This window comes from Scyliorhinus torazame, chromosome 8, assembly GCF_047496885.1.
Source record: "Scyliorhinus torazame isolate Kashiwa2021f chromosome 8, sScyTor2.1, whole genome shotgun sequence".
In the NCBI taxonomy this organism is placed as follows: Eukaryota; Metazoa; Chordata; class Chondrichthyes; order Carcharhiniformes; family Scyliorhinidae; genus Scyliorhinus; species Scyliorhinus torazame.
The window spans coordinates 247,630,641-247,642,400 of NC_092714.1; the positions used below are offsets into that span (position 1 = coordinate 247,630,641).

The 11,760-nt window shown below is 51.0% G+C and overlaps 1 long non-coding RNA gene across 1 annotated transcript in view; it reads left to right on the forward strand.

The window, feature by feature from the left end:
• Window positions 1–11,497, forward strand: part of LOC140428511 (uncharacterized) — a 221,682-nt gene extending 210,185 nt beyond the window's left edge. Inside the window, exon 3 of the long non-coding RNA XR_011948802.1 lies at window positions 11,128–11,497. This is a non-coding gene — a long non-coding RNA (uncharacterized lncRNA). The remainder of the gene's footprint in view (window positions 1–11,127) is intronic.
• The last annotated feature ends 263 nt before the right edge of the window (window positions 11,498–11,760 follow it).

Below are 11,760 nucleotides of genomic sequence, written 5' to 3' on the forward strand. Positions count from 1 at the left end.
CAACACACACGCAACATCACAGCCAATCACCAGTGAGAGCACACGCACTATAAAACGGGGAACACCACAGTTCCCGCTCATTCCAGCAGGAGATAGCTCAGAGCACACAGCTCACAGTGTGCCACCCAGACATAGACCATGTGCTGAGTGCCTCTCTAAGATAGTGCAAGGGCTGGGTCCACAGGTTAACTGGTAAAGTACGAACCACAGCCAGAAGTATACAGTAGATGTTATCAAGAATAATAAAACAGAGTTGTACCATCGACAACCGTGTTGGTCCGTTTGTATAGCGGAACACCCAACATGACATAGTACCAGGATTGGAACCCAGCAACTGTGAGACCTACCTGCACATCTTCAGCGGTCTGCCATCCTGCGGCATGGACACCATTAGCCCGCCGCAGCCGCTCCAAATCGCTGGAAACCCCGGAGTCAACTGTTTAAACAGCGCTTCCAGCTCTTCCTAGAAGCCACAGACAGGGAGAATGCATCAGACACCAGGAAGATCACCCTCCTCCTTTCCACGGCAGTGCAACAAGCCATTCATATCTACAACTCCCTGGCATTCGCGGAAGGCGAGGACAAGACGAAGTACAAGACGGTCCTTCTAAAACTTGAGCAACACTTCAGCGTGGAAGAGGTACCTCTTCCAGCAACGCCTGCAGGGTAAGGATGAGCCTTTTCAATCTTTTCTGACACACCTCCGTATCCTCGCGCAGTCCTGCGGCTATGAGGCCACCTACGATTCCATGATTCGGGACCAGATAGTTTTTGGGGTCACCTCGGGCACCCCATGCCAGCAGCTCCTCAAAATAAAGAGCCTCACCCTAGCCACCGCCATCGAAACCTGCGTCCTCCACGAAAATGCGACCAGCCGGTACTCCCAATTCCAGGCGGCCGAATCGGCACGGCAGGGATTCCACAAGGCCTAGCGGGTCCACTCCATCGGGTTCCTCCCGGACCGCGGCCCGGACGAGGGCGGCCATTTTGCGCGTTTTCCGCAGCCTCCTGCACTTGTACGCGCCAAAAGAGACGTCGACGCAGAGGGACGTGACGCGCAGGCGCGCTCTACGCAGGACCGAACTGCGCATGCGCGGTGGCGCAACAAACGCCATGACGTCACGACGTGCGGCAACTGTGGATCCGCACATTTAAAGCGGCAATGTCCAGCGAAAAATCGACAATGCCTCTGCTGCGGCAAGAAGGGCCACTACGCTGCCTGCTGTCGAGCAGCTCAACCTGCCAACGCTCCCCAATTCCGACAGCCTCGCAGGGACGTGCGGGCCATTCAGCCTCCATACACCGAGTCATACCCTGACGACGTACAGACAGGTGATACCGACGGCCGGGAAGCCTTCCGCGTTGCGGTAATTGACAGAAATCGGATGTCCTCAAGTAGGACCCACCAGCCGATGCCAGTGCACAGCGTCAATCCGGGTGATGAATGGTGTGCCACCCTAATGGTCATCCGATCACCAATCGCATTCCGTTTAGACACTGGTGCCTCCGCCAATCTCATTGCATGGTCAGCCTTCTACGCCTTGAAGGTCAAACCACCGATTTGGCCATCCCACTGTCAGTTGGTCAATTACAACGGTAATGTTATCCCGGCCATGGGATCCTGCCAGCTCGAGGTTACACACAATTCATACACAGCCACACTGTCTTTTGAGATAGTTGGATCCTCGAAGGACTCCCTGCTAGGCGCACAGACGTGCAAGGTTCTCCACCTCGTTCAGCGGGTACGCACTCTGTCTCCAGAAGGCACGTCCGATTTCCCGGATGCAGACTTTAGGGCACAGCTCCACTCGCTACTCGCCCACAACCAGTAGGCTTTCGAGGGCATGGGCACACTGCCCTACACTTACAGAATACGGCTCAAATCGGACGCCACCCCGGTCATTCACACACCTCGTAGAGTCCCAGCACCACTCAAGGACCGCCTCAAGCAGCAGCTGCAAGATCTCCAGGACCAAGGAGTGCTTTCCAGGGTCACGGAGCCCACGCCATGGGTCAGCTCCATGGTGTGCGTTAAAAAGCCCTCTGGCGAACTCCGGATCTGCATTGACCCGAAAGACCTGAACAATAACATCATGAGGGAACACCACCCCATACCCAAACGGGAAGAGATCACGAGCGAAATGGCCCGGGCTAAAATTTTTACAAAGCTTGATGCCTCAAAGGGTTTTTGGCAGATTCAACTGGATCAGTCCAGCAGGAAGCTGTGCACCTTCAACACTCCCTTTGGCAGGTACTGCTACAATAGGATGCCGTTTGGCATCATCTCGGCATCCGAGGCGTTTCATAGAATCATGGAACAGATGATGGAGGGCATCGAAGGGGTGCACGTCTATGTTGACGACGTCATCATCTGGTCCACCACACCACAGGAGCACATCAGTCGTCTCCAGCGCGTCTTTGCTCAGATACGAGAACACGGCCTGCGCCTCAACCGAGCCAAGTGTTCTTTTGGCCAAACTGAGCTAAAGTTTCTGGGGGACCACATAGGGGTGCGTCCGGATGCAGACAAAGTGACAGCTATTACAGCCATGCTGCAGCCGGCAGACAAGAAGGCAGTGCTACGCTTTCTCGGGATGGTCAACTTCCTGGGGAAGTTCATTCCCAACCTTGCCTCCCATACAACGGCTCTTCGCCACCTGGTGAAGAAGACTACGGAGTTCCAGTGGCTGCCCGCACACCAGAAGGAATGGGAGGAGCTCAAGATCAAGCTCACCACAGCCCCGGTCTTGGCGTTCTTCGACACTACTCGAGATGCAAAGATCTCGACTGATGCCAGCCAGTCCGGCATTGGGGCGGTACTCCTGCAACGGGATGACACTGCATCATGGGCCCCGGTCGCCTATGCCTCGCGGTCCATGACCCCCACAGAACAGCGCTATGCGCAGATTGAGAAGGAGTGCCTGGGTTTGTTAACCGGCATAGATAAATTCCACGACTATGTGTATGGTCTCCCTCAGTTCACCGTGGAAACTGACCATCGCCCCCTGGTCGGCATCATACAAAAGGACCTTAATGAGATGACCCCTCTCCTCCAGCGCATTCTGCTCAAGCTCCGGAGGTACGACTTCCAACTGGTCTACACCCCGGGAAAGGACCTCATCATCGCGGATGCCCTGTCCAGAGCAGTGAGCATACCACTCGATTCGGAGGGGTTTGTATGTCAGGTTGAAGTGCATGTGGCCTTCACATCGGCCAATCTGCCAGCTAATGATGCAAGTCTGGCCCGTATTCGCCGGGAGACTGCGGCCGACCCCCTTCTACAACGTGTGATGCACCACATGACGGAAGGGTGGCTCAAAGGACAGTGCCCACAATTCTACAATGTCTGGGACGACTTGGCCGTCATTGACGGTGTCCTCCTAAAGCTGGACCGGATTGTGATTCCACACAGCATGCACAGGCTGGTCCTCGAACAATTACACGAAGGCCATCTCGGGGTTGAGAAGTGCAGGCGGAGGGCCTGTGAAGCTGTATACTGGCCGGGCATCAGCTATGACATTGCCAACATGGTGCTCAACTGCCCCACCTGCCAAAGGTTTCAGCCGGCGCAACCCCCTGAGACACTTCAGCCCATGAGTTGGTGACGTCCCCTGGGCGAAGGTGGGTGTGAATCTTTTTCATGCGCTTGGCAGGGACTACGTCATCATAATTGACTATTTTTCAAATTATCCGGAGGTCATACGCCTGCACGACTTGACATCATCAGCTGTAATCAGAGCATGCAAGGAAACCTTCGCTCGCCATGGCATTCCGCTTACCGTCATGTCGGACAATGGGCCCTGTTTTGCGAGCCAAGAATGGTCTTCTTTTGCCGCTTCGTATGGCTTCACACATGTGATGTCCAGCCCCCTGCATCCCCAGTCAAATGGCAAGGCGGAAAAGGGCGTCCATATCTTGAAGCGGCTCCTCTGCAAGGCTGCTGATGCCGGGTCTGACTTCTGTTTAGCCCTGCTGGCCTATCGCTCGGCCCCACTGTCCACGGGCCTCTCGCCAGTCCAGCTGTTGATGGGTCGCACCCTCAGGACCACTGTACCGTCCATTCATGTTCCTAAACCCGACGATGCTCCAGTACTGCAAAGGATGCGACAGCAGCGTGCTCAGCAGAAGGTGGCACGTGACACTCGGGCAGCTGATCTTACTGCCCTGGCGCCTGGAGACAACGTCCGCATCCACCTACCAGAGGGTGGCTGGTCGGCAACTGCCGAAGTTCTCTGCCGCGTGGCTCCCCGCTTGTTCCTGGTTCGCATGCCTGATGGCTCCATTCGCTGGTGTAATCGGCGGGCCCTTCGGCTGCTTCCACGCTCGCTACGTGATCATGCACCGGCGCCACGCCCTCCTGTTGTCCCTGATGTCGACTTCGTGGAGCTTCCTGCCACTATGCCTATTCCTCTATCGCCTGTGGCCAGGCCCATTCCTCAGCCGGTGGATCCTGACCCACCCTTGAGGCGGTCAACCCGAATTCGTCGCCCACCTACTAGGCTGGACTTATGAGCCTGTTTGCACATTTGACTCACTGAATTGTTAATGCAACAATGTTAATTGTTTCTCTTTTTGTCGTTCCGGAGTTCTCTTTCGTTATTTGATGATTGCACTTGTTTTGTTTGTGGTACAACCCCGTTGCTATGTTGCACCTGACAGCTTCCTATGTATATAGTTTAGCCTCATGTACATGTTGTAAATATTGCACACACATATTCAGCTGCACTCAGTACACACCAATATTTATTCCCAGATAGGCACATATTCTTGTGAAAAGGGGGGATGTCATGATATTCATATAAACATATCATGGTGCAAACACATACACACACTGATGAACAGATCAACGGATCAATCAACACACACGCAACATCACAGCCAATCACCAGTGAGAGCACAGGCACTACAAAACAGGGAACACCACAGTTCCCGCTCATTCCAGCAGGAGATAGCTCAGAGCACAGAGCTCACAGCGTGCCACTCAGACATACACCATGTGCTGAGTGCCTCTCTAAGATAGTGCAAGGGCTGGGTCCACAGGTTAACTGGTGAAGTACGAACCACAGCCAGAAGTATACAGTAGATGTTATCAAGAATAATAAAACAGAGTTGTACCATCTACAACCGTGTTGGTTCATTTGTATAGCGGAACACCCAACACGACATTCCCCATACATTATCCAAATTAACTAACCAGCTTATAGTTGCCACACAATGCAGGGATCAAGAGCAGACTTTACGGTCAATGGAAGAGTCCTGGGCAAAATTGATGTACAGAGAGATCTGGGAGTTCAGGTCCATTGTACCCTGAAGGTGGCAACGTAGGTTGATAGAGTGGTCAAGAAGGCATACAGCATGCTTGCCTTCATCGGACAGGGTATTGAGTACAAGAGACGGCAGGTCATGTTACAGTTGCATAGGACTTTGGTTAGGCCACATTTGGAATACTGCGTGCAGTTCTGCTCGACACATTACCAGAAGGATGTGGATGCTTTAGAGAGGGTGCAGAGAAGGTTCACCAGGATGTTGCCTGGTATGGAGGGTGCTAGCTATGAAGAGAGGTTGAGTAGATTAGGATTGTTTTCATTGGAAAGAGGTTGAGGGGGGACCTCATTGAGGTCTACAAAATTATGAGAGGTATGGACAGGGTGGATAGCAACAAGCTTTTTCCAAGTGTGGGGGTGTCAATTACAAGGGGTCATGATTTCAAGGTGAGAGGAGGAAAGTTTAAGGGAGATGTGCGTGGAACGTTTTTTACGCTGAGGGTGGTGGGAGCCTGGAACACTTTGCCAGCGGAGGTGGTAGAGGTGGGCACGATAGCATCATTTAAGATGCATCTGGACAGATATATGAACGGGCGGGGAATAGAGGGAAGTAGATCCTTGGAAAATAGGCGATAGGTTTAGATAAAGGATCTGAATCGGCGCAGGCTGGGAGGGCCGAAGGGCCTGTTCCTGTGCTGTAATTTTCTTTGTTCTTTGTTCTATGATACTGATGTCTGGGAAAAATCTTTTCCTGGTGCAGCGAAGCCATCCGCATGTGATTCTTATCTAAACTGCCCTTTTTAAAAGGCTAGAAGACTGTGAACCTGAGGTGGTCGCAGAGGACCAGACAGGCTTTGTCAAAGGTAGACAGCTTACCTCGAACATCAGGCGCCTGCTGAACATGATAATAACCCCCTCCGGGGAGAGAACACCAGAGGTGATCGTCTCCCTAGGTGCAGAAAAGGCCTTCGCCAGAGTCGAATGGAAATACCTCATAGAGGCACTGGAACGGTTTGGGCTTGGAACAGGGTTCACCTCCTGGGTAAAGCTCCTATACAACGCTCCCATGGCGAGCATACGGACCAACAACACCAACTCCCGATACTTCCAGCTGCACAGGGGCACCAGACAAGGATGCCCACTGTCCCCGCTGCTGTTCGCTCTAGCGACCGAACCACTAGCAATCGCGCTCAGAGCAGCAAAAAGCTGGAGGGGGATCCGAAGGGGAGGCAGAGAGCACAGAGTCTCACTCTATGCAGATGACCTGCTCCTCTACATTTTGGACCCACAAAGCAGCATGGACGGAATCATCGCGCTCCTGAAAGAGTTTGGCGCCTTCTCGGGCTACAAACTCAACATGAGCAAAAGCAAGATCTTCCCGGTACACTCACAAGTAGGGGGTGGGCAGCACTAACGGGACTGCCGTTTAAACAAGCCCGACACAAATTCCGCTACTTGGGGATCCAAATAGCCCATGACTGGAAAGGGATCCACAAATGGAACCTCACCAGTCTGACGGAGGAAGTAAAAAAGGACCTGGAAAGATGGAACACACTCCCACTCTTCCTCGCGGGGAGAGTCCAGATGATCAAAATTAACGTGCTGCCCAGGTACCTCTTCCTATTCAGATCCATCCCGATCTACATCCCCAAGGCCTTTTTCAAAGCACTAGACAAACTAATCATGGCGTTCGTATGGGGGGGGGGGGGAGAAATGCTAGGATCCCAAAGAAGGACCCCTTCTTCGAGGCAATATCCAAAGTGGTGGGGATGAGGGTGGAGCCATGCCTGAAGGTGGCGGTCTTTGGGGTTGCAGACCAGCCAGATCTATTCCTGGGGAGGAGGTCGGACGCCCTTGCCTTTGCCTCCCTGATCGCCCGCCGTAGAATCCTGTTTGGCTGGCGGTCAGCAGCACCACCCAAAGCTGCAGACTGGCTGTCCGACCTCTCGGAATCTCTCCAAATGGAGAAAATCTAATTCGCCATCCGAGGGTCAGACGACGGCTTCCACAGAACGTAGGAGCCATTCACCCAATTGTTCCAGGACCTGTTTGTGGCCAATGAACAAACAGAAGAATAGCCAGGTAGCCAAGAATCAGGGGAAAGTAGCCAAAGCATGAGAGGGAGAGATAGACTGGGAGAGTGGAGGGGGGGGGGACAGCTAAACCTAAGAGGAAAGAAAGGCAAACCACAGAAGGGAGGGGGGGGGGGGAGAGGGAAGAGATAGGGAGCAAGAGAGGAGAACCAGGGATGTGGGGGGGAGGCAGGGAAATGAGAGCCGGAAAGAAGGCATGGGATACAATAACGAACTTGGCATCTCCAGGAGCAGGGAACGAGGAGAATAAAGACGGAAGACGGGAGGAATGGCAGAAGAGGAGGTGAGCGCGAGACGGCAGCGAGAACCATCCGGGAGAAGCAAGCAACAACACCAAACCCATTTGAGTATTGCCCACTGTAAATGTTTCTCCGGCACCCAAATGTATATTTACCTCCCCAGTCTCCACCCCCCCCCCCCCTCTCCACCCCACAAACAGTCGCCTACATATGTGTTGCAAATAATTTTGCCAGGTGTACAGAGTTGCTGCTGTTGAGCTGGTGCACAATACCCGACCAGTTATTCTATTTTATTTATTTTATTATTTATTATTTTCTTTTTTTTGGTATGTTTGGGTGTGCAAATATATATACATATATATGTTTCTTATCCTGTGTACATAATGGTGAACATACTTTGTTCAAAAACCCAATAAAAAACATTTATATTTTTAAAAAATCTAAACTGCCTTTTTGAAGGTTTTCTGCATTGATTTGCCTCTGAGACTTATTTGATGTAAAAGGCTGCTAGCTGGAAAACTATTTGTCTGCTTTCTGACACTACTCGGTGTTAACTGCCTCCCTGGCATCTGAGCATACGGCCAATTATACCTTTGTTCCTCTTTGATTATGTTTTCTGTGAATTTGGCAGTCTACCCCTATCAACTTCCTTGACTATTGAGTGAGATATGTATAGCTCATTGATCTTCCCAAATCATCTATGTAAACTGTTTCTATTCATCAGCCATCCACATGTGGGGCGACATTCTCCGACCCCCCGCCGGGTCGGCGAATCGCCGGGGGCTGGCGTGAATCACGCCCCCGCCGGTTGCCGAAGTCTCCGGCACCGGAGATTCGGCAGGGGCGGGAATCGCGTCGCGCCGGTTGGCGGGCCCCCCCGCTCAATTCTCCGGCCCAGATGGGCCGAAGTCCCGCCGATAAATTGCCTGTCCTGCCGTCGTAAATTGAACCACCTACCTTACCGGTGGGACCAGGCGGCGCGGGCGGGCTCCGGGGTCCTGGGGGGGCGCGGGGCGACCTAGCCCCAGGGGGTGCCCCCACGGTGGCCTGGCCCGTGATCGGGGCCCACCGATCTGCGGGCGGGCCTGTGCCGTGGGGGCAATCTTTCCCTTCCGCCTCCTCCACGGTCTCCACCATGGCGGAGGCAGAAGAGACTCCCTCCACTGTGCATGCGTGGGAAACTGTCGCGGCCGCTGACGCTCCCGCGCATGCGCCGCCCGGAGATGTCATTTCTGCGCCAGCTGGCGGGGCAACAAAGGCCGTTTCCGCCAGCTGGCGGGGCGGAAATTCCTCCGGCGTCGGCCTAGCCCCTCAATGTTGGGGCTCGGCCCCCAAAGATGCGGAGCATTCCGCACCTTTGGGGCGGCGCGATGCCCGTCTGATTGGCGCCGTTTTGGGCGCCAGTCGGCGGACATCGCGCCGTTTCGGGAGAATTTCGCCTGTGATTCTTATCTAAAATGCATCCCAGAAAGCCTTTTGAATACTGACTACTGCTGTCTCTAGGCAGATTTCTATCTGCTGCTGGGCGTCTTGCATCATATTATGTTTTGTTACCTTGTTTTACTGCTTTTTTAAAACATAAATTTAAAGTGCCCAATTCTTTTTGTTTCTAATTAGGAGCAATTTAGCGTGGCCAATCCACCTATCCTGCACATCTTTGGGTTGTGGGGGTTGCAGACACGGGGAGAATGGGCAAACAGTGACCCAGGGCTGGGATCGAACTCCGGTCCTCGGTGCCACGAGACAGCAGTGCTAACCACTGCACGAGCCATCGTGCTGCCTCCGGTTTTATTGCTGCTGCTATGTAAATTCATGAGAACTGACAGCAGTGTTTCCATCCTTTCCAATTTGAGCCAGATTAAGGGCAATTTTCTGCTGTAGCCCCATGTCTACGAGAAACTGAATTGAAAACATCAAACTCATCTCACATGCGACCCCTTCTTACAGCCTGACATAGGATTGGCGACTGAGGGCTCTGCTGTAAAAGCTAGAGCAACTTTTAAATGCAGGTCAGGCAATCATTCATTCACAACTGCACAGACCCAGCGACTGAACAGTAAATGATTGTCAATAAATGTCAGCCTTGCCAGCAACGCTTAAATCCATAGAATTAATTTTTAAAATATAAATCTATTGAGATCGCAATTGGCCTTTTATCAACAGACCTTGTGAGACCAGAGTCTTTCAGCACTGCAGCACAGGCATGAAATATGTACATATATGGAATATATTAGATACTAAATGGCTACTATACGGTAGTTGCCACGTACACATTCGCTGTTTCATCTCAGATGAGGCAGCTTCTTTCCCCATTCTGCACATGATAATTGGTTTCAATAATTAGCTTCCAAAGGGATATAATGTTGTCTGTAGTTGGCAGTTACCCTGTGGAGATCTGCAGATAGCTATTATGCTGGAATTGCTTTTAATTTTCTCCCTGGAGATTAAATAGAATGGCGGAATCACTATCTTATCGTCTGAATGAAGACATGAGCTTACAGTGGAGTAAATGGCCTTCTCTCACTCCACACTTCCTCAAGATAATTGAAATGACGAAGAAATAAATAAATCAAAACATTAACCAAACTTGGTTTTTATTAAACTTTTTGAACTTGGAAACGCATGACTGCCTGCGAAGGATGGTACGTACTCTAAACCCAAGCTTTCTGTTTATTAATCTTTTGCAATTCCTCCTCAAATAAATGGCTAAGCCTATGACATTTAGCAGTTGGGTTTTGAAGTCTTGATATGCTTTGAGCCATCCTGACAAAAATCAAATCTGGATCTGTGAGACATTCTGTGTGTGGCCAGCACTGAGTGCGACCTCAAATGAATGTGCAGGTTTGGTGAGTTGAGGGGAGCTTAAATGTCTTTTAAAAAATCTAACATTGTTTGTATTTGTATTTAGCATTTAACTACAAGTACTGGTTAACTTCAAAGTAGCATCCAAGAGCCTAAGCAGTAGATAGAAGCCATCCATCCACTGGCAGCAGCTGGAATAGTTAGAACCATAGAATCCCTACAGTGCAAAAGGAGGCTATTCGGCCTATTGAGTCTGTCTGGCCCTCTGAAAGAGCACTCTAACTAGGCCCACCCCCCCCTGCCTAACCCCATAACCCCACCTAACTTGTGCATCTTTGGACTGTGGGAGGAAACCGGAGCACTTGGAGGAATCCTACGCAGACACGGGGAGAACATGCAAACTCCACGCCAAAGTTCGGAATCGAACCCGGGTCCCTGGCTTTGTGAGGCAGCAGTGCTAACCACTTTGCCACTGTGTAATTAAAGGAACTGGCTTGGTCTTCCTGTACTTCGGCTTAGCTAATCTTTTTCTTCAGAACATACAAATTCAGATGTCCTCTGTATGACCATAAATGGAGTGTTTAACTTTGGTGAGCTTCGGGAGTCTGATGAGGAGGGGAGGGATGTATTCCTTTGCTTTTTCTTTTTACATTTTTTTCCAAGGGGCAATTAAGCATAGCCAACCCTTCTACCCTGCACACAGTATTATCTGCGACCTCTCCCACCCAGGCTTTGCCTTCTTCCAGACCCTTCCATCAGGCAGAAGGTACAGAAGTCTGAAGACCCGCACATCCAGACATAGGAGCAGCTTCTTCCCCACAGCTACAGGACTCCTCAACGACTCCCCCTCGGACTGATCTGTTCCCTGTAAGAACACTATTCACGACATCCTATGCTGCTCTTGCTCATGTATTTACTTTGATTGACCCCTTGTTCCACACTGTAACCAGTACTGTAACCAATCACTGTTTGTCGATGTATCATTTGTCAATGTACACTGTTGATTAGTCTTTTTTGTCTACTATGTATATACTGTGTACATTCCTTTGGCCACAGAAAAATACTTTTCACTGTACTTCGGTACATGTGACAATAAATCAAAATCAATCAATCAAAATCAGTCAGCATCTTTGGGTGAGACCCATGCAGACTCCTTTGCTTTTTCTAACTTTTTCACCCTGTAGGAATTGGCTCCTGCAGTGCTACAGGGGAAGAGGTGACCTGCTGGTGAGTGTCCAGTAAATGATCAAGGTCTATTTCCCTAATACTGGAATTTGTGTTAGATGAATAAATGTCTAAATGAAAATAAATAATCAAATAAAATAATTAAGTAATTAATTGAAACTTATATGGCAGTGCAGG